The 25,860-nt window shown below is 39.4% G+C and overlaps 1 protein-coding gene across 1 annotated transcript in view; it reads right to left on the reverse strand.

The window, feature by feature from the left end:
- Window positions 1–24,338, reverse strand: part of pcdh15b (protocadherin-related 15b) — a 799,002-nt gene extending 774,664 nt beyond the window's left edge. Inside the window, exon 1 of the mRNA XM_059653150.1 lies at window positions 23,948–24,338. The gene's annotated coding sequence lies outside the window, so the exon portion shown is untranslated. The remainder of the gene's footprint in view (window positions 1–23,947) is intronic.
- Between the last annotated feature and the right edge of the window lie 1,522 nt (window positions 24,339–25,860).

Genomic DNA, 25,860 nt, shown 5'->3' on the forward strand with positions numbered 1-25,860 from the left:
AATGAAAGTGTGCTATTGTGTGTTGGCAAATAGTGTAGTATTAGCCCAGACACTGAAGTGCCAGTGACTGTAATATATGTATATATGAGAAGTGTACTGAAGGGCTATTGACTCTTTCAGTTCTGTGCTATCCACCTCTAGCTCTTACATGTTGGAAACAAGCACAAGTGTTTCTCCATTAGTTAAAAGTACACTGAAGGCAAAAGCCCACAACACAGTAGCAGATCATACTAATTTCCATACAGATTACTACAATTGTTCAGTAGACAATTGCTCACTGCTTGAAGACTGTCTAGTGCTGGACATATCTTCAGTTGGAAATCCTTGCTGGAAGCCTTCACCACACTGTGGAAGCAGCTGAAGAAGATCCACCTCGTGCCTTATATGAAGGCAAGAACAGAAGCATCAGGAGAAACACCAATTCCCTTCCCAGTTCCCTCAAAAGGGCAGAGGGAATGGACAGCAAAATCAAGTTGAAAGGGGGCTGGACATCAACATGATTTCACAAATAGAGTATCAGCTCTTCTTCACAAAACTCTAAACTTACTCAATAGTGCACTTCCTGTCATTTGGCATAAGAAAATTAAAATTACCACAGCCGGAAAACTCCGCTGCAATCTTCTGAACAGTGCTGATGGAGGTTCCCTAATACAACTGAACACATATCAACATGAGTGTTAAGGAGCAATTGTTAGCAGGACTTGAGAGACATAATGGCCGGTTGCATGCAAGTCAGCGTTAAATGATGGTCAAGGTCACATTCGGCCAACTCTTCATATTTCTGTATTGCATAACATACCACAAACATGTTGCATTGTACAGGTTGCACCAGAAGTGGATTAAAGGGATGCAGCTAACATTTTTGGATTTCCAGGATGAATTTCCTGTGCTATAAATCAATTACTTTAGAAAATAGTGGATGAAAATATTTTCAGAGAATATTTTTCAGAGTTCCTCCATCAGATAAAAATGACGACATACTAATTGATTACATTTACAAATTTTTGCAGAAATTCTCAAGTGCATTAAGATACATTATTTGCATGTTGAGAAAAATGCAAAGTTATTTTGCCTGCATCTAATTAAGGTGATTGAGCACCGGGGAATCCAAATGAAATTTTGAGCTTCATGACAGCATAAATCTGAAGAAATGTTATATTAAAATCAAAGAAATGGAATGAAATAACGTCATTTTTTAAAAGAAATGTTAATGGATAAAAGGAGATATATAAATTGGGAAAAATGGGCATTATTATAAAATTTACAATTTCTGAAAATGCGAGGTTAATGATCTGTGAAATTTCTTCACAACCTTCTAGATGTTCATCACAAGGTCTCATCATAATATTTAAGTCTCCTACACAATAATTATAGTAAACAAATAAACCTTCAGAACTACCAACTTCATATAAAATGCAAATAAAAACAAGGAAGATTATTCAATTGAGAAAATAAAGCGCTCCATTCCAAATCCATCCCGAGTAACTAGTTCCATCTGGCTTTCAGAAAACATATTGATATTAAGCCAGTCTATATTCTTAACGAGTACTTTGCATCGGTATTCACCAAGGAGAGGGGCATGACAGATGTTGAGGTTAGGGATAGATGTTTGCTTACTCTAGGTCAAGTTGATATAAAGAACGAGGAAGTGTTGGATATCCTAAAAGACATCAAGGTGGACAAGTCCCCAGGTCCGGATGGGATCTATCCCAGGTTGCTGAGGGAAGCGAGTGAGGAAATAGCTGGGGCCTTAACAGATATCTTTGCAGCATCCTTAGACACGGGTGAGGTCCTGGAGGACTGTAGACTTGCTAATGTTGTTCCCTTGTTTAAGAAGGGCAGCAAGGATAATCCAGATAATTATCAACCGGTGAGCCTGATGTCAGTGGTAGGGAAGCTACTGGAGAAGATACTGAGGGATAGGATCTATTCCCATTTGGAAGAAAATGGGCTTATCAGTGATAGGCAACATGGTTTTGTGCAGGGAAGGTCACGTCTTACCAACTTAATAGAATTCTTTGAGGACGTGACAAAGTTGATGGATGAGGGAAAGGCTGTAGATGTCATATACATGGACTTCAGTAAGGCGTTTGATAAGGTTCTCCATGACAGGCTGATGGAGAAAGTGAAGTCATATGGGGTCCAGGGTGTGCTAGCTAGATGGATAAAAAAAACTGGCTAGGCAACAGGAGATAGAGAGTAGTAGTAGAAGGGAGTTTCTCAAATTGGAGACCTGTGACCAGTGGTGTTCCACAGGGATCTGTGTTGGGACCACTGTTGTTTGTGATATATGTAAATGATCTGGAGGAAGGTGTAGGTGGTCTGATCAGCAAGTTTGCAGATGACACTAAGATTGATGGAGTAGTGAAAAGGACTGTCAGAGATTACAGCAGAATATAGATAGACTGGAGAGTTGGGCAGATAAATGGCAGATGGAGTTCAATCCAGGCAAATGCAAGGTGATGCATTTTGGACAGTCAAATTCAAAGGCGAACTATGCAGTAAATGGAAAAGTCCGAGGGAAAATTGATGAACAAAGAGATCTGGGTGTTCAGGTCCATTGTTCCCTGAAGGTAACAACGCAGGTCAATAGGGTGGTCAAGGCGGCATATGGCACACTTTCCTTCATTGGATGGGGTATTGAGTACAAGAGTTGGCAGGTCATGTTGCAGTTGTATAGGACTTTGGTTCGGCCACATTTGGAATACTGTGTACAGTTCTGGTCGCCACATTACCAAAAGGACGTGGATGCTTTGGAGAGGGTGCAGAGGAGGTTCACCAGGATGTTGCCTAGTATGGAGGGTGCTAGCTGTGAAGAAAGGTTGAGTAGATTAGGATTATTTTCATTAGAAAGACGGAGATTGAGGGGGACCTGATTGAGGTCTAGAAAATCATGAGTGGTATAGACAGGGTGGACAGCAAAAAGCTTTTTCCCAGAGTGGGGGACTCAATTGCTAGGGGTCATGAGTTCAAAGTGAGAGGAGGAAGGTTTAAGGGAGATATGCGTGGAAAGTTCTTTACACAGAGCGTGGTGGGTGCCTGGAACGCGTTGCCAGTGGAGGTGGTAGACGCAGACACGTTAGCGTCTTTTAAGATATATTTGGACAGGTACATGGATGAGCAGGGAGCAAATGGATACAGACCATTAGAAAATAGATGACAGGTTAGACAGAGGATCTTGATCAGCGCAGGCTTGGAGGGCCGAAAGGCCTGTTCCTGTGCTGTAATTGTCTTTGTTCTTTGTTTGTTCTTTATGCACAACCTTGGTCTTAACTTTTGATCCCAAGACATCTACTCTCAGTTTACCATGAATTAGGCTTCCACAATATTGTCTGACTTTGTGCTGTCTCAACTCATCTGCTACTGAAACCTTCACTCATGCATTTGTGAATCCTATACTTTAATTTTGCAATGTGCTCTTGCTCAACTTCCACATATTCTATTGTCTGCAAACAGAGGCATTCGAAAATACTACTGGCTGGTGCTTTAAAGTCCCATTCCCTCTATGCCTGTTGGCTGACATTGATTCATGAAAAAGCAACATCTTCATTTTCCAATTCCTCTGATGGTGATAAATTTTCCTACAGATCCACATGCAAATAAGATATCTGTGCACCTCTAATTCTGGCTTATTGGACATCACTAGTATTAAGTGTTCCACTTCTAATGGCTACAACTTTTGCCACAGACACTGGAATACCCTCCAAAAACACTGCCTCACTTTCCTCCCCTGAAATAGTCCATAATTGACCTAACTTATTGAAAAAGCTTCTGAGCTAGGATCACCTTATAAGGCACAATGTAATGATCACAGAATTTATCAGCACAAGAGGTCTCCCCATTATTCTACAGCTAATTTGTGAAAATGCTATGTAATGAGTCCTATGTAATGTTGTTCCTCCAGTTCCAAGTGAATTCCTGCTTTTAAATTTTATACTGAATTCCTTTTTCAAAAACACTATTGAATCTGTTTCTGCAATATTTTCAAGAAATACAATCCAGATCATCTGCAGAAAAACAGTTTGTCTTGCATTTCTTGATGCTGACCCCCCAGTTTTACAGGATTCTGAAACAGTAAACCTGTGCCACTGTTTTACAAGAGAAATACATGGACATACTCATACCATGTCTTTTTTAAACGTTTTAAAAGTTGAGTGGCACGGAGACTCAGTGGCTAGCACTGCTGCCTCACAGCACCAGAAACCCAGGTTTGATTCCAGCCTCAGGTAAATGTCTGTGTGAAGTTTGCACATTCTCCCTTTGTCTGCATGGATTTCCTGCGGGTGCTCCAGTTTCCTCCCACAGTCCAAACATGTGTAGGTTAGGTGGACTGGCCATGCTAAATTGCCTGTAGTGTGCAGGGATGTGTAGATTCAGTGGATTAAATGGGTATGGGTCTGGGTGGGATGCTGTATGGGTCGGTGTGGACTTGTTGGGCCGAAGGGCCTGTTTTCACACTGTAGGGATTCTCTGGTAATCGGGTGTCGCTGACAAGTATATGTTGCCAATCTCTAACCACCCTTGAGAAAGTAGTGACGACCTGTCTTCTTGAGCTGCTGTGGGTTTATCTGTCATGTTGACAGTGTACTCAGGATTTCCTCCCGGTGACAGCAAAGGAGCCACGATGAAGTTACAAGTCAGGATTGTATTTGGCTTAAAAGAAAAGTTACACTTAGCATTGTTTTTATGGGAGGTCAAATAAGTTTGTCTCTTTTGTCCATTCTCTCAACACTTGACTGATCAGAATCACAGAATTGTTACAGTGCAGGAGGAGGCTATTTGGCCCATCATGCCCGTGCCGATTCTGTTACCTAATGACAATCTTCTGTCTTTTCCCTACATCTCTGCACACCATTTCTATTCAAATAATATTCCGATGTCCTCTTGATTTTCAATCGACTGTTACATTTCCAGGCAGTGCATTCCTATCTCTAACTAGACAAGCAGATCTGAAAGATCTGTCCTTCAGGAGTCAGCTAATTTGACAGTTGCGGTGCTATTGAGTCATCTTTAGTGATGGCATTGAAAACCTAGTGTCTAGTATGTGCCCTTTACGATTCTCAGCATTTTTTTCACCGAGTGTTAAACATGGAAGAGTGATGATTCACCATCTGAGGAAGGGCAAGGCATTGTACTCAGCAAACCCGTGTATAAGCCGATGCCATGAGGCTTCAATTAATGTTGAGGATTCTCAGGGTAGCAGACTGTACATCTCCGCACTGTCTCCTCTGCTGGTACATCCTGCCTCCCTGGCAGTGATAGAGGAATCTGGAACTTTGGTTGCAAGAAATTATGTTGAAGGTTGATTATGTCAGATTATTATGTGATTAGTCCATGAGAGTTCTCTCAATTTTGGCCCAAGTGCCCAGATGTTACTGTGCAGCATTCTGATGAGATAACTGTGGTCTGCGATGCCCAGGCTGATGATCAGTGTTCTATCCAATTTTACGCTGCAAATTTCCTCTCATGGTTTGTGAGGTAATTTCAAAAAGCAGCTACTGCTGAGGGTCCAGTCACATATTGTACACATAATATAAGGATAGCAAACTAAGCAAGTTTCCTTCCCTGAAAGACATTAGTGAACTGAGCAAGAGACATTCATTTTAGGATTCCAGGGTAATGAGTTTTTTTTAATATTCTTTAAAAATATAGGAAAATAACTTGACAGTCTCTCATTATGGTTGATTCCTTCACAGTGGTGAGATGGGTCTGAGTGTTATCAGCTTTTATGAAAATGTGCTTTGGAGGGGCAGAAAGTAGGTGAGAAAATAAGAATATAGATCCTTAGGCTGATTTCAGAGGTAAAATGTGCAAATGAGATGAGGTAAATCTGTAGGTAAGGATTGTAGATGGGGTGGAATAGTGCTTTGGATTTTTTTGCCCTTCATGTACCATCAATATTTATTAGTGAAAGTTGAATTTAAGCAAAGTTACTTCAACTTTGAATAAAGTTCAAAGTCGCTGACATAACTGTCCATTCTTCAGAAACTAGGCTGCTGTAATATTAATTCCATAAAATAGGCTTGGTAAATGTTAATACATTCAAAATTATATTACGCTGCTAACGGGAAAGTCACAAAATTTGTGTCATAAGCAGATTTACTACCAGTTTTACATTACCAGAGAAAAAGCACAATTTACTGCTTAATGCTTAAAGTTGGCACTTAATGATCTTGCATGTTTATGTTAAGCTATGACTTAGATTGATAGATAGTTCTACTTTGTATCCTGTCAGCTTTTAATAAAAGGAAGTAAGAAGGTTGTGGCCAGTTCTAATTTAACAGTTACACACATACATGCCAATAGTTTATACTTCACTACCGTCAGTGTATTTTCTCTGTCATTTCTAGGTTTTATTTAGGGTTGACAATTTCATAGTTAGGCATTTTCATCACAAAGAATCCCTACAGTTTGGAAGCGGGACAATCTGCCCATCAAGTCCAAACCAACCCTGCACTTCCCATGGCTAATCCACCTAACCTGCACATCGTTGGTCTGTGGGAAAAAAAGCTGGAGCAGCCAGAGGAAACCCACACAGACATGGCGAGAACTTGCAAACTCCACACACATTCATCCAAGGCTGGAATCAAATCCAGGTCCCTGATGCTGAGCTAACCACTGGTCCCACTCATTTTCTGCAAGTTTCATAATTTGTTGAAATACTGCATCCACTCTCTATTGGTCATTTTCACAGTGAACTTTCATTCCCTTGCCAATTAGCAATCAAGCAAATTATTTTGTTTATGTGAACTTTATTAATTCTCTTCTGAGTTATTTACTTTTCCAGATTGCTTATAACAGCATCCAGGGGATTTATTCTTGGAGTGTTCAGGGCAATCCAAGAAGGTCAGCAACCCAGTTCCTCGTAGATACTGTTGACAAGTGTGATGTCTGTAGATGTGAATTGTCACAGTAGTTTTACAAAATCAAGAGCTGGCTATGCTAAGTAGGTTTAACAGCGCTCCATTTCCTCACATCGCAGTAGCATAAGCCAAGAGGAAGAAAGGAGACTGGAGAGGCAGGAGTCTGATATTGTGGACAGGGAAAGGAAGCAAAGTAGAATGTTATCATGGTATAATGCTTCATCTGATGGATTTATTTCATTATGTGATTCTGACATTAGTAAGAATGGAGAGAGAATACTTAGACATGCCTTGACAGTGTTGTTTGATACCCTATGTACAGGTTAAATAACAGTGTTACAGCACATAAAGAATCTTACTTTGGAGATAAGGAGTAAGCAGCTTCTGTGACATTATGTAAACAGACGACTACCGGGAAATTTACTCCAGATCATATCTCAATGTGAAGGTAGCAGTGTTGGCTTAAAGAACAAGTTAAAAGAGTCTTCAGTTGCATTAAATGTTGACGATAAGGAAGGTACAAATGCCTAAGTGAACCAAAGGGATGAATACACTGTGGAGAAAGAGGAGTTCAATAAGAGAATGCTGTTGTTAAATAATAGGAGTGGGGAGTAGATTGGCAATGTGAACTGAAAAGGGAAAAGAAAGAGAGGAAGAACGCCGGCATGCACTGTAATTAGAGAATTCTACCAACTTAAATAGACATAGATAGAAAGGGAGTTAGAGATTTGGAAGAGAGAAATAGTGACTACAGAATAGTGAGAGAATGAATGTTTCTATATCATAGTGACAACCACATAAACAGTTTTAAAACAATTTAAGCAATAACAGTTTAGTCACAAAGAGTACACATACCTGAAAAATAGTTCAGTGTAGAAGAGTTAGAAAACAATTTCCACAGATTGTTGCACAATCTTCCACTGCAAACTTTGGAGTCTGTCATCAGCTTAAGTTCTAACAAGGTCATACCCCAATGCAATTTCATGTTAAAAACATGTTCTTGCACTAAATTAAGGGGTATCATTAAGTTGACAGCTTTATTTGAAGCTGTTGGTCAGTTTTTGCTTTTTATCAATATTGACATAAATGCACTGAATGAACTTTGCTCATGACACATGTTGAATACCATTGTATTCATGCAGCTTTTTCCAAAAGCTGACCAAGATTATCAACATCAGCGTGTTTTACCAGCCAATTCATGAGACATATTTTAATAAGGATTGATACATATATTAAAACATAATATGAAAACAAACTTTACTTTCTAGTTTGCATGCTTTAGTTACAAAGGTCGCTATAGTTTTTGAACAAAGTGAGTTTGACAGTCTCAATCGACACCGCTGTGGGCATAAGTATAGTGCATAAATGTCTTCAATATTGAGCACAACTGCCAGTGTCAGTCATAAAATGCTGGAAGGTTTAACAGCAGAAATGCCACACTACAGCGGTGAGGGAAGGTCTATTCAGACTCTTAAGATAATGTAACAGTGTTACATTACAATGAATTTGTACTGGGATTGGAATTGAAAAATTCCACTTGTCAACCCAATTGGAGCAAATCACTTCCTAAATGGCAAGTTGGGAAACAAGGCAAGCCATTAGCTTGTTTGCACCATGTGTTTTTACCATTCTGTTGATTTTTCCTGAACTTCTTTCTTCCCACACCATTCACTTTACAATCAGTTTCATGATTTGTTTCACAATCCATTACTATTTTCACACTTAATCTTGATTTCCATTGCATGATAATGTTATTTCACCAAAAAGAAAGTGATAATTTTCAGATGAGGCATTAGAATTATCTGTCTCTTTTGCAGAATGTCATGATACTTTTTACAGGGGAGCTGGGAAAGGGAACTTGTGCCCAGGTCAACCTAGAGTAACTGGCTAATTAGGACACCTTCCACTGAGGAACTGCAATATTAGTTTCTTTTTCAGCCAACATGAAAAAATCATTACCTCAAAATTATTAACTTTAGGATATCATGAGATACAGAAGATGCTTCTCCATTACAAAGTTTCATCCCAACATATTCTCATCATTATAGACAAGAGGTGCAGGAGTAGGCCATTTGGCCCTTTGAACCAGCACCACCATTCATTATGATCATGGCTGATCATCCACAATCAGTATCCTGTTTCTGCCTTATCCCCATAACCCTTAATTCCACTATCTTTAAGAGCTCTATCCAGCTCGTTCTTGAAAGTATTCATATTGATTAACCAGCATGAACCAAGTATCATAGATTTCCATAGTCTGCTTATTGGCATTTTATATCCAAGCTGAATTGCCCTTATTGTGGTTTTATCTTCTCCAGCAAAAACAGACAAGTTCATTCTCCCCTCATAGCATACCTACCATCAAAATGTCATCTGAAATTGATAATTAAACTTGGATATCCTCATTGATACCTTAAATTTTAAAATAGCAAATATAAATTGAGATTGGGTCTGGTATTATCTATTTAACAAGGTCCTACAAGATTCTTAAAATAAATACATATCTTACCTGATGATTACAAGGAAGCTGTCATGTTTATCTGGGTTATCACTTCAGCAGTTGACAATAAAGTTGAGAATCTACGCTGCCTGATAGAATTTATTGACTTTACTCTCTGAATTAAACTCAAGGTGCAGTCATCAGTTTTACTTCCTTATTGCACAGAAAGCAAAGCAAGGCTGGATCTTACTGATGCATTTAATGATGGTAATTTATTTAAATAAGTGCTTTTAGTAAGATGCAATAACTTTTACTTTCTCATTATGCTTGCTGATTGCTGCACTCAGACAGTGTTACCTGCATTATTGACCTGGCTGCCACACTGACTGTGGGCCTTATGTTGTAAGTGACTATCAGGCTAAAAGCAGCATGTTTAAGGTTGGAGCCTTAAGTGATAAGTGACAACACACATTTGAAAACAAATGTTGTGACCTGTACTCGTATCAATGGCAGAACATGCAAGTGAGCATACATTAAGATGTGCAGACACTGTATTGAACGCTTTCGTGGAAGAAAGGGAAGACACCTGATTCTACAGAGTGGCAGGAGCAATGTTCCCTTTTAACTGAGCAGCTACAGGCCCAAAAAACGTGCTCAAGGAGGCCTTGCACAATTTAGCCTTTAAGTTATCACATGTGGGGCCACAAAACATTTTTAAAATGGGGCTGTGTACTGAATTGTATTTCAAATTTTAAAGAAGAAGATTGAGGATATACTGGACAGGGCTCTCACCAGAGAAATGATGAAAATGGATGGAATGGAAAACCCCCCTCTTGGCTGGATGAGTGCAGCTCCAACAAAACTTAAGATGCTTGACAGTATACAGGATAAAGCAGCCTGCTTCATTGGCACTACAACCATTAGTGCCCACTCCCTCCACTACCGACACTCAGTAGCAGTAGTGTGTACTATCTACAAGATGCACTGCAGCAATTCAACAAAGATCCTCAGACAGCTGTTCCAAATCCATGACCACTTCTATCCAGAAGGACAAGGGCAGCAGATAAATGGGAACAGCACCACCTACAAATTACCCTCCAAGCCACTCATTATTCTGACTTGGAAACATACTACTGTCCCATCACTGTTGCTGGGTCAAAATCCTAGAATTTTTTTTCCCTAAAGGCATTGTAGGTCAACAGACTGAAGTTGGACTGCAGTGGTTCAAGAAGGCAGTTCACCATCACACTCTCGAGGGAAACTATTGACAAGCAAGCGATGGCCAGCCAGCGATGCCACATCCCGCAAAATACATTTAAGAAATGTAAATAGCAGCAAAGCTCAATAATACCAGTCTTATTCCAAGAATGTGGATGTGTAGCCCTAAGAATTTTATCACACAAGCTTATCACACATCTTAAACTGACCACACTTGAAGTCCTACAAGCAGGGTTGGTCTTCATTGCATTCGAGAAATATTGAAAAACTAGAGAGAGTGCAAGAAAGATTTACAAGATGATATACCTTGAAGCATTTGTTTCTATTTGGAAAGGATGAACAGGTTGTTACTTTTACTTGAAAAGGCAAGGCTGAGTAGAGACTGTTTCTATAATTATAATTTTGAATGTAGGCACTTTCACTTGTAAGGACCAAAATTAAAGACTTTCAATTTAAGACAGTGAACAATATTAGCAAATCTAGATCTTTCTACTCAGAAAATAGGGAACTTGCCACTATAGGAAGTGCTTAAAGTAAATAGCATAGGTATATTTAAGTGGAATGGAGGCAAACAAATGAGGGTGAAAAGAATAGGGAGTTTTCCTGGACATGACAGACAAGAAAGAATGGGAAGAAGCTGAGGTACAGAATGATTGTCAGCAAGGATTACATGAGCCTAAAGTAACACAATGTTTACACTGGTTATTTGTGCAGGTTAATTTCAATTTTCAAATCTCATCCACTGCTCAATTCACAGCACTTGCATCACTCACTTACTGTAAACCTTGATCAATCTGTACACAATATCCTAAGCTACATGGCAGAACATACCCTTCCGAATTTAGTACTTCTACAATTCTCACACTCAATCCACAACTTGCACAATGGCTCAACCACTTCACCGAATATTTTTACAGGACACTCAATGATGCTGTCTGAGGGGAAAGTGCAACATAGCAGGCAGCAAATAAAGGACTAGAAGAGGCCAAATGTACCTGCATGTTTTAACTCCTATGGATCGCTAGCCAGCTGGGAATGATCCACCATCAAAGGGACCAGTAAGGTCTGCAAGGCCATCTATTGTTGAGACTGAAGTACTTCATGATGAGGTTCTCCTGCGGAAGGCTCACATCAGGACTTTAGTGGCTAATAAGATGGTCACAGAGTATCCAATAACAAATTGATTGGTGCATTTGGAAGCCTGCCAGAAAGTCTGCTCTCAACACAATGAACATTAAGGTATTCACCTTAATCTAAACCCTTCCTAGTCATGTACCTATCCATATGCCTTTTAAATATTGCAATTGTACCAGCCTCCACGACTTCCATCTCCAGGTCAATCCATACATGCATCACTCTCTATGTGAAAAAGTGTCCCTGGAAGTCCCTTTCAAATCTTTCCTCTCTCACCTTAAAAGTCATTTAAAGTTGAGGGCCCAGCACAGCTCCTGTGGGATGTACTTTCCACATTCTGTTGATTAGAAAAGACTGATTTTAGCATACTCCGATGTCATTAATTGATCTTGTCACGTTAACAGTACAAAATCCGGTATCGTCTGCTATCTGTTCAGTTCCAAGGCATGTTGCTCTATGAAACTATCTTAAAAGCATTCCAAAAGCTTCTCAATGATGCCATTATAACCAAGCAGATTTTTCCAGTTTGTATAAAGATCAAAATCACCTCAAATTATTACTACCACCTTATTAAAAGTTTGAATATTCCTTCTTGTATACTTCTAAGCTAAATCATGGTTACTGTCTGGAGGCCTGTAGATCACTCCCACTAGTGAATTCATTCTCCCACAATTCTTTATCTCCAGCCAAACTGATTCTATGCTCTGGCCTTCTGAGCCAAGGTCATCTCTAATTTTTATGTTAAACCATCTTTGATGACACGTGCTTCCCCTTTCTCTCAACTAGCTTCCCATTCTTAAGTATCACATACCATTCAAAATCTCAGGAACCGATCCTCATTGTGCTGCAAAAACATCACTATAATAGCTGTCTGATCATACTTATTTACATCAATGTGTGCTTTTTATTAATTTTTGTTTTGAATACTATGTGTATTCAAAAACAAAGCCTTTAGTTTACTTTGTTGATTTGATTTCAGCATCTAGTCTTGACCACTGCAGTGTCCCTTCCTGTCTTTCTCAGACCTTCATTTTCCATATTAGTACTTTATTCTCCTCCCTCAACCCTATCCTTTGATTTATCACACTTAGCCAAGGTTAACCCTTCAACAACTCCTCGATGAATTTAAAGTCCTCTTTACTTTACTCATCTTGCAGTCCACAAAAACACCAATCCCAGCCATCACTTCTCCTAAGTACTAATGTTAGTAACCTATGACATAGGACCCACTTCGTCCACATCAAACTTTCAACCATGACTTCAGTCCTCAAATATTCTTCATTGGGTGTCAATGTGCAGATGACGCAGGTAGTAACCCAGAGATATCTTTGAGTTTCTGCTTTACAATTTAGCACCTAATCTCTCATGCTGTCTCTGCAGAATCTCTTTCATTGTTCTATCTACTTCACTGGTATTGACGTGAATGACAATGACTGGGCCTTCCCCATCCCATTACAAGTTATTCTCTAGCCCAGAGCAGATATCCCAAACCCTAGCACGAGTCAGTCAACACAGCTGTTTGAGCTCAATGTTCTCTGCTGCTTAGAATAAAGTCAATGTCAATTCACTTCACTATACTGATAATGGGAACTGCAGATGCTGGAGAATCCGAGATAACAAAGTGTGGAGCTGGATGAATACAGTAGGTCAAGCAGCATCTCAGGAGCACTAAAGCTGACGTTTCGGGCCTAGACCCTTCATCAGAGAGCTCTCTGATGAAGGGTCTAGGCCTGAAACATCCGCTTTTGTGCTCCAGAGATGCTGCTTAGCCTGCTGTGTTCATCCAGCTCCACACTTTGTTATCACTTCACTATACTGTTCCCTACTGCATCTACATCCTATGGCCTCCTTTATTCAGAAATGTACTACAAGATGTTACTTACATAAGTGTTCAAAATCACCAACACCTTGGTCCATCCCCTTCTTTGGGTTATGCCTCCAGTAGTTGATATATTTAATATGGCCTCCTAATGAACAAGTCTCAAGAAATCTCCTCATTGATTTTAAGCTATGAGAATATATCCCTAAAGAGTACAGTCTTCTTACATCTTCCCACTTCTAGTAAGATGTTCCATTTTGCATTACTATTCTTAATTGTCCTAATTTGCTCTGAAAGCAGCTATTTTTAATGCAAACTTTCACTCAACAAGGAAAAAGCAGTGCATTGGACAGCTGTTACAAAAACCCTTCATTTTTATGAGAGAACCTAAGTTTTGAAGGGTTGCGGAAAAAAATTCAAATTTTATGCAAATACCTGGGCTGCTTTGTTTTAACTAAATTGGTGAATCATAACTGCAGACATCCAGGCTTCCTAGAAATCATATGATTGTGATAATTGTTTGGTTTGTTGTAGACTTTGGTGGGGAAGTTTGAACAGTGACTCTTTTGGACAGCTTGTTTTATCTAGCTGGGGGTCAGACAACCTGTGAGGAATGACTACCAGTTAATTTCCCATAATCCTGAAAAAAAAACCTCTTTGGTTGAGTTTATGATGAAACCTGACTGTATGTCTGAAAAAGTGATTACAGGACCTTCTCAGTATTATGTTTCCTGAGCATACTGTGTCTGCAAAGTCTCCAGAGAGAACCAGGGATACCAAGTGACTTGACCACAAATGTTTAAACAGCAATAAATTTCATAAACACTGCACACTTTATGCTCTTGATTTTAAGCATATCCCAGTGGACAGAGCACTTTCTCTCAGAAAGCCATTCTCTAAAGAGAAAACCGTTTTGTTTTCCCTTATTTTCTGAAGGGAGACACAGAGTGAGAGAGAGCGAGAGAGAGCGTGTGAGCAAGAGAGAGGGATAGAGACACAGAGTGTGTGAGAGAGAGAGTGGGAGAGACAGAGCGAAAGAGAGTGGGAGTGACAGAGTGAAAGAGAGAGGGAGAGAGAGGGAATGCAAGAGAGAGAGGGAGTGCTAGAGAAAGAAAGAGTGTGAAAGAGAGAGAGTGCGAGAGAAAGAAAGTGCAAGAGAGAGACTGAAAGTGAGAGAGACAGAGAAAGAGTAAGAGATAGTGTCTGTGAGTGTGCAGGAGTGAGAGAGAGTGAGAGGGAGATATAAAGGGAGAGCGCGATGAAGTGTGAGAGAGAGAGAGAGTGAGAGACAGATACAGCGAGTGACAAGAGCCAGTGAGAGAGAATGCGGGAGACTGAGTGTGTGACAGAGAGAGAGAGAGAGAGAGAGACAGAATCTCACTCTGTCTCTCACTGTCTTTCTCACTGTCACTCTCTCTCTCAGTCTGTCACTCGAGAGAGAGAGCAATAGATTAAGTGAGCGAGAGAGAGCACGAACAAGAATGAGACAGAGTGTGTGCGTGCGAATGCACAAACAGAGAGATCAGCATTTAAACTTCTAAATTACTGACTGTGTGTGTCAAGGAATTATTGTATTTTCCTTGATTACATTGTCTTTATGATAAACCAATAATTGTGTTTATTGAGAAATCAACTTGATAAATCTTTTTTTAATTTAAATCCTCATGTAAAACTGATATTGAATTAATCATCTTAATTAACTGAAATCCGTTTTTATTTCATTGTGCATCCTATTGAGTATTGGGATTAGAACAACAAAGTACCTTTCCAGCCTTATTTGTAACACTATCTACTCCTTCTAGATTACTGCCACCCTGGAAAACTAGAAATTTCTAAAAATACACAAAACTGCACTTGGTACAGAAGAAACAATTCAAACCAAACTGGTTAGCAGTCACGATCCCCTAAGTATAGTGCCGACTGTGGTCCTTACTGACACTGTTCATGATCGGAGAGATTACATACTTTTAATTAAAAATTGCACTGAAGAAGCTAATTTCTTCATCAATACCTGTTGGTTGGGCTCAGGTCTTTTTCCTTCCCACAGTAAAACTCTACGTGATTTATCCAGTCTTGAAATACAGGCACCCCTGAGAATCTCAGCGCTGACTGTCATTTTCTGGAATTTATAATAGTTCTGCAAACCTAAATTTCTACCATATTCAAAGTCCTCTTCAAAGTACTCCTGAAGCATGTTCTCAGTGTTTCACATGCACTCTGTCCCTCTTCAACATTGTGATGAAACTTTTGAGACATATCCCATTTTTGAAAGTGCTATATGTCAATATCTAACAATGTCCACATAAAATGTTACAAATCACAACATTATGCTCCAATCCAATATTAGGCAATACTCAGGCAGACATCTAAAACTTAGTCAAACAGGTAGGTATTAAGAAGTGTCTTAACAATGGAAACTGACATGGTGGTAGATTTCCAGTGGTTTGGCCCAGTGCAACTTGCATCAAGATAACCAATAGCTAAGCAATTCACATGAGGGATGCTGAAGAAGCCAGAGTTGAAAAGGCACAGTCACCTTGAGTTGCTGTAGTGCTGGAGGAGATTACAGAGATGGGAAGAGGAGAGGTCCTGGAGGGATTTGAAAAGGATGAAAATGTCAAAAACAGAGGCTGTATTTAAATCAGGAATCACGAGAGGTCATCTAACACAGAACTGGTGAGCGAATGACTTTTGGCCTTATTCAGGATAGAAGGAGCACAGTTTTGGATGGTTTCGAGTTAATGGAGGATAGAATATGGCAGGCTAATTAGTACCATGTTAGAATTGTTGATTTTTTGGAGGTATCAAAGACATGGCTGAGGTTTTCAGCAGAGAGCTGAGACAGGAAAAGAGAACATCATGTTACAAAGGTGGAAATCAGTGGTGATAGACAGGGTCAGGGTAGATGGTTGAAAGCTCATCTCGGGGTCAAATGATGTACCAAAGTTTTTGAACAGCTTAGTACAATGTCGGACCATTGCCTAGAAGAGGAATGAAGTTGGACACAAGGGAATACAGGTCATGGTGAGGTCTTTTGGCAATGGTATGGTCCTTCCAAATATTTATTTTGAGGGACTCTTTGGTCATTTCAGCTGCTGGGTAAGCAGCCTGATAATTTAAAGTATATGAGCAGTAATGGTGAGATAGGACTGACTATCAATTAAAAACCTAAGGAACTGCAGATATTTTAAATCAGGAACAACAACAGAGGTTGCTGGAAAAGCATAGCAGGTCTCTCAGCAGAATTGTTCTGAGGAAGAGTCACTGGGCCTGAAATGTTAACTTTCATTTTTCTTCACAGATGCTGCCAGGCCTGTTAAGCTGCTTCTGCAACTTCTGTTTTTGTTTGGACTGAAGATCATCAGCCTGCATGTGGAATGGGCATGTCAGACGATGTCAACAGGGAATAGCCTGTAGATGGGAAATAGGAGTGATTCAAGGAGTATATAAGTGCATTCTATGCTTTAAAAAAAGACAAAAACAAGAATACCTTGTCATTTTAAACATTACTTATTAATACCAAATATTATAGAACATAGAACATTACAGCACAGTACAGGCCGTTCGGCCCTCGATGTTGTGCCGACCTGTCATACCGATCTCAAGCCCATCTAACCTACACTATTCCATGTACGTCCATATGCTTGTCCAATGACGACTTAAATGTACCTAAAGTTGGCGAACCTGCTACCGTTGCAGGCAAAGCGTTCCATTCCCTTACTACTCTCTGAGTAAAGAAACTACCTCTGACATCTGTCCTATATCTTTCACCCCTCAATTTAAAGCTATGCCCCCTCGTGCTCGCCGTCACCATCCTAGGAAAAAGGCTCTCCCTATCCACCCTATCTAACCCTCTGGTTATTTATATGTTTCAATTAAGTCACCTCTCAACCTTCTTCTCTCTAATGACAACAGACTCAAGTCCCTCAGCCTTTCCTCGTAAGACCTTCCCTCCATACCAGGCAACATCCTAGAAAATCTCCTCCGCACCCTTTCCAAAGCTTCCACATTCTTCTTATAATGCGGTGACCAGAACTGTACGCAATACTCCAAGTGTGGCCGCACCAGAGTTTTGTACAGCTGCAGCATAACCTCTTGGTTCTGGAACTCAATCCCTCTATTAATAAAAGCTAAAACACTGTATGCCTTCTTAACAGCCCTGTCAACCTGGCTGGCAACTTTCAAGGATCTGTGTACATGGACACTGAGATCTCTCTGCTCATCTACACTACTAAGAATCTTACCATAAGCCCTGTACTTTGCCTTCCGGTTACTCCTACCAAAGTGCATCACCTCACACTTGTCCGCATTAAATTCCATTTGCCACCTCTCAGCCCAGCTCTGCAGCTTATCTATGTCTCTCTGCAACCTACAGCATCCTTCGTCACTATCCACAACTCCACCGACCTTAGTGTCGTCTGCAAATTTACGAACCCATCCATCTACGCCCTCATCCAGGTCATTTATAAAAATGACAAACAGCAGTGGACCCAACACCGACCCTTGCCGTACACCACTAGTAACTGGTCTCCAGGGTGAACATTTCCCATCAACTACCACCCTCTGTCTTCTTTCAGCAAGCCAATTTCTGATCCAAACTGCTATATCTCCCACAATTCCATTCCTCCGCATTTTGTACAATAGCCTATTGTGGGGAACCTTATCGTACGCCTTGCTGAAATCCATATACACCACATCAACCGGTTTGCTCTCATCTACCTGTTTGGTCACCTTCTCAAAGAACTCAATAAGGTTTGTGAGGCACGACCTTCTCTTCACAAAACCGTGCTGACTATCCCTAATCAAGTTATTCTTTTCTAGATGATTATAAATCCTATCCCTTAAAACCTTTTCCAACACTTTACCAACAACTGAGGTAAGGCTCACTGGTCTGTAATTACCAGGGTTGTCTCTACTCCCCTTCTTGAACAGGGGAACCACATTTGCTATCGTCCAGTCATCTGGCACTATTCCTGTAGACAATGACGAGTTAAAGATCAATGCCAAAGGCTTGGCAATCTCCTCCCTGGCTTCCCAGAGGATCCAAGGATAAATCCCATCCGGCCCAGGGGACTTATCTATCTTCACCCTCTGAAGGATTTCTAATACCTCTTCCTTGTGAACCTCAATCCCACCTAGTCTAGTAGCCTGTATCTCAGTATTCTCCTCAACAACATTGTCGTTTTCTAGAGTGAATACTGTTGAAAAATATTCATTTAGTGCTTCCCCTATCTCATCTGACTCCACACACAACTTACCACTACTATCCTTGCTTGGGCCTAATCTTACTTTCATCATTCTTTTATTCCTTAAATACCTATAGAATGCCTTAGGGTTTACCCTGATCCTATCTGTCAACAACTTCTCATGTCTCCTCCTGGCTCTTCTGAGATCTCTCTTTAGGTCTTTCCTGGCTAACTCGTAGCCCTCAAGTGCCCTAACTGAGCCTTCACATCTCATCCTAACATAAGCCTTCTTCTTCCTCTTGACCAAAGATTCCACCTCCTTCGTAAGCCACGGCTCCCGCATTGTACAGTTTCCTCCCTGCCTGACAGGTACATACTTATCTCGGACACACAGGAGCTTTTCCTTGAATAAGTTCCACATTTCTAATGTGCCCATCCCCTGCAGTTTCCTTCCCCATCCTATGCTCCCTAAATCTTGCCTAATCTCATTGTAATTGCCTTTCCCCCAGCTATAACTCTTGCCCAGTGGTATACACCTATCCCTTTCCATCACTGAAGTAAACATAACAAAATTGTGATCGCTATCACCAAAGTGCTCACCTACTTCCAAATCTAACACCTGGCCAGGCTCATTACCCAGTACCAAATCTAATGTGGCTTCGCCCCTTGTTGGCCTATCTACATACTGTGTCAGGAAGCCCTCCTGCACACACTGGACAAAAACTGACCCATCTATAGTACTTGAACTATAGTGTTCCCAGTCAATATTTGGAAAGTTGAAGTCCCCCATGACAACTACCCTGTCTCTCTCACTCCTATCAAGAATCATCTTTGCTATCCTTTCCTCTACATCTCTGAAACTATTCGGAGGCCTACAGAAAACTCCCAACAGGGTGACCTCTCCTTTCCTGTTTCTAACCTCAGCCCATACTACCTCAGTTGACGTGTCCCCAAACATCCTTTCTGCAACTGAAATACTGTCCTTGACCAACAATGCCACACCTCCGCCCCTTTTACCATCTTCTCTGTTCTTACTGAAACATCTAAATCCTGGAACCTGCAACAACCATTCCTGTCCCTGCTCTATCCATGTCTCCGAAATGGCCACAACATCGAAGTCCCAGGTACTAACCCATGCTGCAAGTTCACCCACCTTATTCCGGACGCTCCTGGCATCGAAGTAGACACACTTCAAACCAACTTCTTGCTTGCCGGTGCCATCTTGCTTCCCTGAAACTTTATTTCAGACCACCCTACTGTCAACCTTTTCTATAGTCGAACTACAATTTTCGTGCCCATCCCCCTGCTGAATTAGTTTAAACCCACCCGAATAGCCTTAGCGAATTTCCCCCCCAGGATATCAGTACCCCTCTGGTTCAGGTGAAGACCATTTTGCTTGTAGAGGTCCCACCTACCCCAGAAAGAGACCCAATTATCCAAGAATCCAAAACCCTCCCTCCTGCACCATCCCTGTAGCCACATGTTCAACTCCTCTCTCTCCCTATTCCTTGCCTCACTAGCATGTGGCACGGATAACTAACCAGAGACAACAACTCTGCTCGTCCTACCTCTCAGCTTCCATCCTAGCTCCGTGAATTTCTGCCTTAAATCTCCATCTCTCTTCCTACCTATGTTGTTGGTGCCAATGTGGACCACGATTTGGGGCTGCTCCCCCTCCCCCTTAAGGATCCCAAAAACACGATCAGAGACATCACGCACCCTGGCACCTGGGAGGCAACACACCAACCGTGAGTCTCTCTCGTCCCCACAGAACCTCCTATCTGTCCCCCTAACTATGGAGTCCCCAATGACTAATGCTCTGCTCCTCTTCCCCCTTCCCTTCTGAGCAGCAGGGACAGATTCTGTGCCAGAGACCTGTGCCCCACTGCTTTCCCCGGTAAGTCGTATCATCAGATCAGTTGTAATAGATTCAACCATAAAGTTATTATGATAAAGTGCCACAACTCCAATTTGCAAAGACTACTTGTTTTCCACCTCACATTCATTAGTTTCCTACTAAACCATTCCATCAATAAACAATTGCTTCAATGTTTCTAAAATGCAAATCATTTTCTACTTTCCAAATATTGTTCAAAAGCTGAAATTGTAAGAGTTAGAGTAGAGTTATCATGGTGAGATCTATCTGAAGTTGAACTGAAGTTATCTGGCATTGAATGTCCACAAAAAGCAATGTGCACCAACTGAGGGTCATGAATTATTATAAACAATTAATGAGATTATAATCAAGATATTTAGAAGCTAAACATCCGTAATCATTTTCTTGTTGATGTTTTTTGTCAATTTACTTAATTTCTCATCATCTTTTAGGAATTAAAAGTACACAAAATGAAAATGAACTATCTTCAGGTTTAACTCATCCCATGTCATCAAGTTCAATTCTAACTTAGAATTTACTGGTGAAAAACCAAATCAAATAGGAATTAAAGAGCACCTGTGTAACATTATGGTTGTTTCACTACTAGATAGTTATCAAATGCCAAACCTGTATCATGACAATACCTACATCATGTCAAGCTTTAAAAAAAAGTTATGCAATTAACACAGTATGGTGGCTTTTCATTAATTTATTAGTTCAATTTATGACTCAATATGAGCTATTTTGGAAAGAACATAAACTTTAGAAGACTAAAATGTTGCCATCATAATGGAAGGTCAAAATAATCCTTAATGTTAACCACACAGAAGATTGCTTGTTCTGGTGCCCCCACAACTTAGGTTCAACTTCAGTTGACACCAATGTTATGCCATACAGAATTCTTAATTAAAAAATGTGATTAGGAATTCATGCAGAACTTTGAAAGCTACACTGCAATGTAACGTATATGTGCAACCCAAAATCTTCTCATTTACTTGATATTTTGCAGGATTAATGCACAATTAATAGCTGTTGTTGCATCACAATTAATTTGTTTTATTCAAAAAGTAAAATTTAACCACATGCTGAGTTTAATTCATCTTTATAAATTAAAGCATAAACAAATGGAGCCATAAATTGTAACTATGGGAATTAAGTAATGTGTGCTACCATCTACAAGTTAATTTACTACATTATCGTTATCTTAACAGCTGTCCAACAAAACTATGTACATTAAAATTGTCTCACCTTGTTTTCTGTCATTACAGTTTATGTCACAATATTAGGTGTGTTAAACAAATATAAATTATCTGAAAACCTGAAATAAATTTTACCAGCTCACTTGATTTTGCTTCAAACAAATATGGAGATGAAGTATTTCTGACAACTAAGAATCATTACTCTGATGGTTTTATTAAAAAGGAGACTGCCTTTAATAATGTAATTACATTATAGACAGGTACTTATCAGGTTTTTATGCAGTTGTAAACAGCACCTTCCTAGAAATTCTTATGGGACAAAAGGCCCTGAATTTTAACAAAAGGCCTTTGATACCTTTGTCAGAAAACACATTATTTCAAAGTTTTGTAACTATTTATCCTATGAGGAAAGTATTAATACGCTTCAGCTTTGCGTAGTCATTAAAATAATGCTATTCACTAAGTTCAAAACCATGCGATGCGCAACTGGAAATTAAAGCACATCATGAAAAATCCCACGATCAACATTGAAAAAAAATGCAACGTTGGTTACTAAATAAAAATGCCAATGTTTGTCAAAGAACACGTACACTAATGACAGAAAGAATGACTCTAATCAATTCTTCATCATTTATCATCCTTTAGGCAGATTACACAAGATAATTAAGAGCATTGAGGACATCCATCAAGACTGTTACATGAAACATTTTGATTTGTTAATCTTGAAAGCAAATGCTATTTATTTTTTGCTTCAGGTTTTCTGAATCCGGAAAACACGATTTGGGAGTTTTGTAACTCTTCATCCCATTATGAATATTATATAGATAAGGTCAAAACGTTGAAAAAAATGCAACAAGTATTGCAGTGCATTGCAATATCTAAAAGCATTGCCTTACTCCTCTATTCTTTTTCTTGTGCAATTAGGCTTGATAGTCATTCCTAGCCAATGAGTTAAATCTACCAGTAAATGTATTTTTGATCTATGCAACATAATAACACATTCTCCAAATGTCAAGAACAGAGTGAAAGCAAGAGTTTCATTATTAATGCTGCATTGCACTATGCCTGCACCACTATTCTGCAATGAGTCTTAAATTACAGTTGGTTGGTGGCACTGAGCTACTTCCAGGTAGTACAAGATTGTGTTTCGGAAATATGAGTACAAGAATGCATTACTCTATTTTCCTCATCTCCATGATGAGCACTTGTTTAAAACAGGTGACCATCAGGGACAGCTCTAAAAGATAACCTTCCTCAAACAGCAGGCATCCTCTGCTGCAGAAATTCAATAACGACTATAATAGTTGCCAGGGTGATTATTTTCTTCTGTGATCCAATACCATAATAGAATATCATGTAAACAACAATCTTTTTCAAATTGCCTTTCTTCTCTTAAACACCACTGCTTCTGTAATTTAAATTTAAACACAAAAAAAATGTGATACACTTCAGTCTGGATTAACTGTTGGCTCAAAAGATGACCATGTTTTCTGAGTTACTTTAAAATTGAAACAGTTGAACATGATATTTACGAAATATTTCTTTGACATATGGCGATTTTAATAGGAATTTGTGCTGATTGAGTTTGAACCAAGATTATACAGGTGGATAAATGAGTCTAAAAAACACAAGGCTCTTCATGGTCTGGTGCAAGTGATCTCACACAAAGTAATGAAACACTGTTGTAGGTAGTACTGCATGTTATGCTTAGCAAGAATCAGTTACATTGCCCTTCTGCTGACTTAATGTTTAAATTAATTGCAGTGACAATTCAATATCATCTGAACGAAATGTCCTTAGTGGATGAAGCAATGATATGTATTATATGGAACTGTGACTTCAAGATAATAAATTTTAGTTGATTCAGATAGCACAAATGAAATGATCTGAAGGTTGAAAGCTTATGAATTGTCTTACAGAAGTTTTTTTTTAAGATCTGTAACCTTTTCATTCAAGGCATTAAAAATACATTTTATAGATAAGTTTACAATCACTAACCTAAGCTGAGTTAATATTATTGGAAAATAGAACTTAATGCATTCTTTACTACTGAAAATATGCTGACACAAAAACATTTTTTCGCTTCACTTGTTTAATATCTAAATCATACCAGTGCAACAAAATCTGCTTTTTTAAAAAAACTTGTTACTTCTCAGAATCCACCTTCATACACTTGACGATTTTTTATTCCCATAATAATGATAATACTTACTGAACTAAAACCTTTAACTTCAACACGTTCTTTGCTTACAGATAGCCGGTCCTACAGATAACAAATTAGTATTTGATATCATGATATCCAGAGCCTTCTTCGCCAGCATTGTCCCAAAAATAACTACAAAACTTCTGTTGCTGAGGAATCACATTCAATATTTTTCAGTGATCAAGCAGCCAGCTACTATTTGAGCATATTTTCTTCTGTCCTCTACATGCAGCTCCATTTTACAATCCAGGTCCTCAGTGAACCTATGACAATTAGTTTCCCAGACTTCACAGCAAATGCTGAAGACAGCGAGAGGTTTTAAGCGGACCCTGGCAAGTCCTTCATATAAATTAACACCAGGTGTCAGAACTCTGTGAACACTCTTCTATTCAGGGGATAATTACTGGGCTGTCCAGTGCGCTCTCACTGTCTGAATGTTTTATAGTCTCTCACACAATCCACCTCTATCCTTTCCCACCATGTATGTAGACTCATAATCTGGTGACTGGAATTGGTTGACAATTTTAGCTGACACCAAGCTGTAATCTTATTAAAGTCTCAGAAAATGCAAGGTAAATCCAGGTGAACCTTAAACGACATAAATGTAATTATAGTGTGAGTGCAATATAATACTTGAATTAATGCCTTTCCTACTTTACCTTACTTCAACAAAAACTACATTTGAATATCTTTGAGGACAACAAAGAGAATTTATTTTTCCTAATGAAATTTAAACTATAATTAACAAATTAAATTGATAGCCAAAAAAGGATTCATTATTTCACGCAAAAAACAAAAATTGTCGATGCAGATTTGCAGAGTAGGAAGGATTACAGCGATATATTTTGATCTTGAGCCTTTTGCATAAATGCATACGTATATCCATTGGTGATTAATGATTGACAAGAGACGTTTGAAAGAAACTGATTATGGTTGTGACTGGGGGTAGTATGCAGCATGGATGACAAAATGTCCATCTGTTCACAGTGAGGGATTAAATTGTATCATATCCAGTGTACTGACAAAGCAAAAGTGGTAACTGGCAATAAGATAAGTTCTTTATTTTGGAGACAGGTTCTGCTTAGAATTTTCAAAAAATAAATTAACATATACCTTATCAGCAATCTTAAATAAGTGTGCACACATTTAATACACAAGCCTTCAATTCCTGCGCTTACATGTACAATTGAACAGTAGTTACTACACTTTAAAGTATACTCCTTACATTAGTAGTGGAAATAAATATGGAGTATTGAACAGCCAAGATTCTATTTGAAAGCGTATAAGCTTGTTAAAGAAAAAGGAAGTGACCTCTGTCTTATCCAGGATAAATAACCTTGGTAGTAGTCTAAAAGATGGTTCTGTGTGGGCAAGTGGAAATGCATGAGGGAAACCTGGAAAACCAACCAAGCAAGTCAGAATCAGCAAACTCAAATCCACTGAACCATTTAGACCTCCTCCAGGCTGCATGTTGGTCATGATTTGCACTCATAACGTGATTTGTTGAACAGAATTAAGTAAAATAGCGGACAAAAAAAATTGAATTTGGGGCCATTCAGGATGAGCAGCACAGCAAGAGCGGTAGTGAGGTTTGGTAGTGAACTTTAACAATGTCACATTGGGGGTTGGCTATGGTTCAGTCAGGAACAGAATTTAACCAGCAATGGGAGAAAAATATGGATTGATCTCCAAGGCCGGATGGATGTAGGTAGGGAGATGAGGAGGTCAGTGCCAGCAGCATTGTGCCCATACCTTTGGTACGAGATAGAAAATAACTTAATAAGCTAGTCAACTTCGGAAAATATGAATATATTTGCTGATTGAACTACATTTTGTGCTTTAAGCTACTAGACTCCCAACTTTGTGTTGCTGAACATTTTTCATCACATCAACACAACATAGTTATATTGTTAAATGTTTAT

The sequence above is a fragment of the Stegostoma tigrinum genome, chromosome 20 (genome assembly GCF_030684315.1).
Source record: "Stegostoma tigrinum isolate sSteTig4 chromosome 20, sSteTig4.hap1, whole genome shotgun sequence".
Classification (NCBI taxonomy): domain Eukaryota; kingdom Metazoa; phylum Chordata; class Chondrichthyes; order Orectolobiformes; family Stegostomatidae; genus Stegostoma; species Stegostoma tigrinum.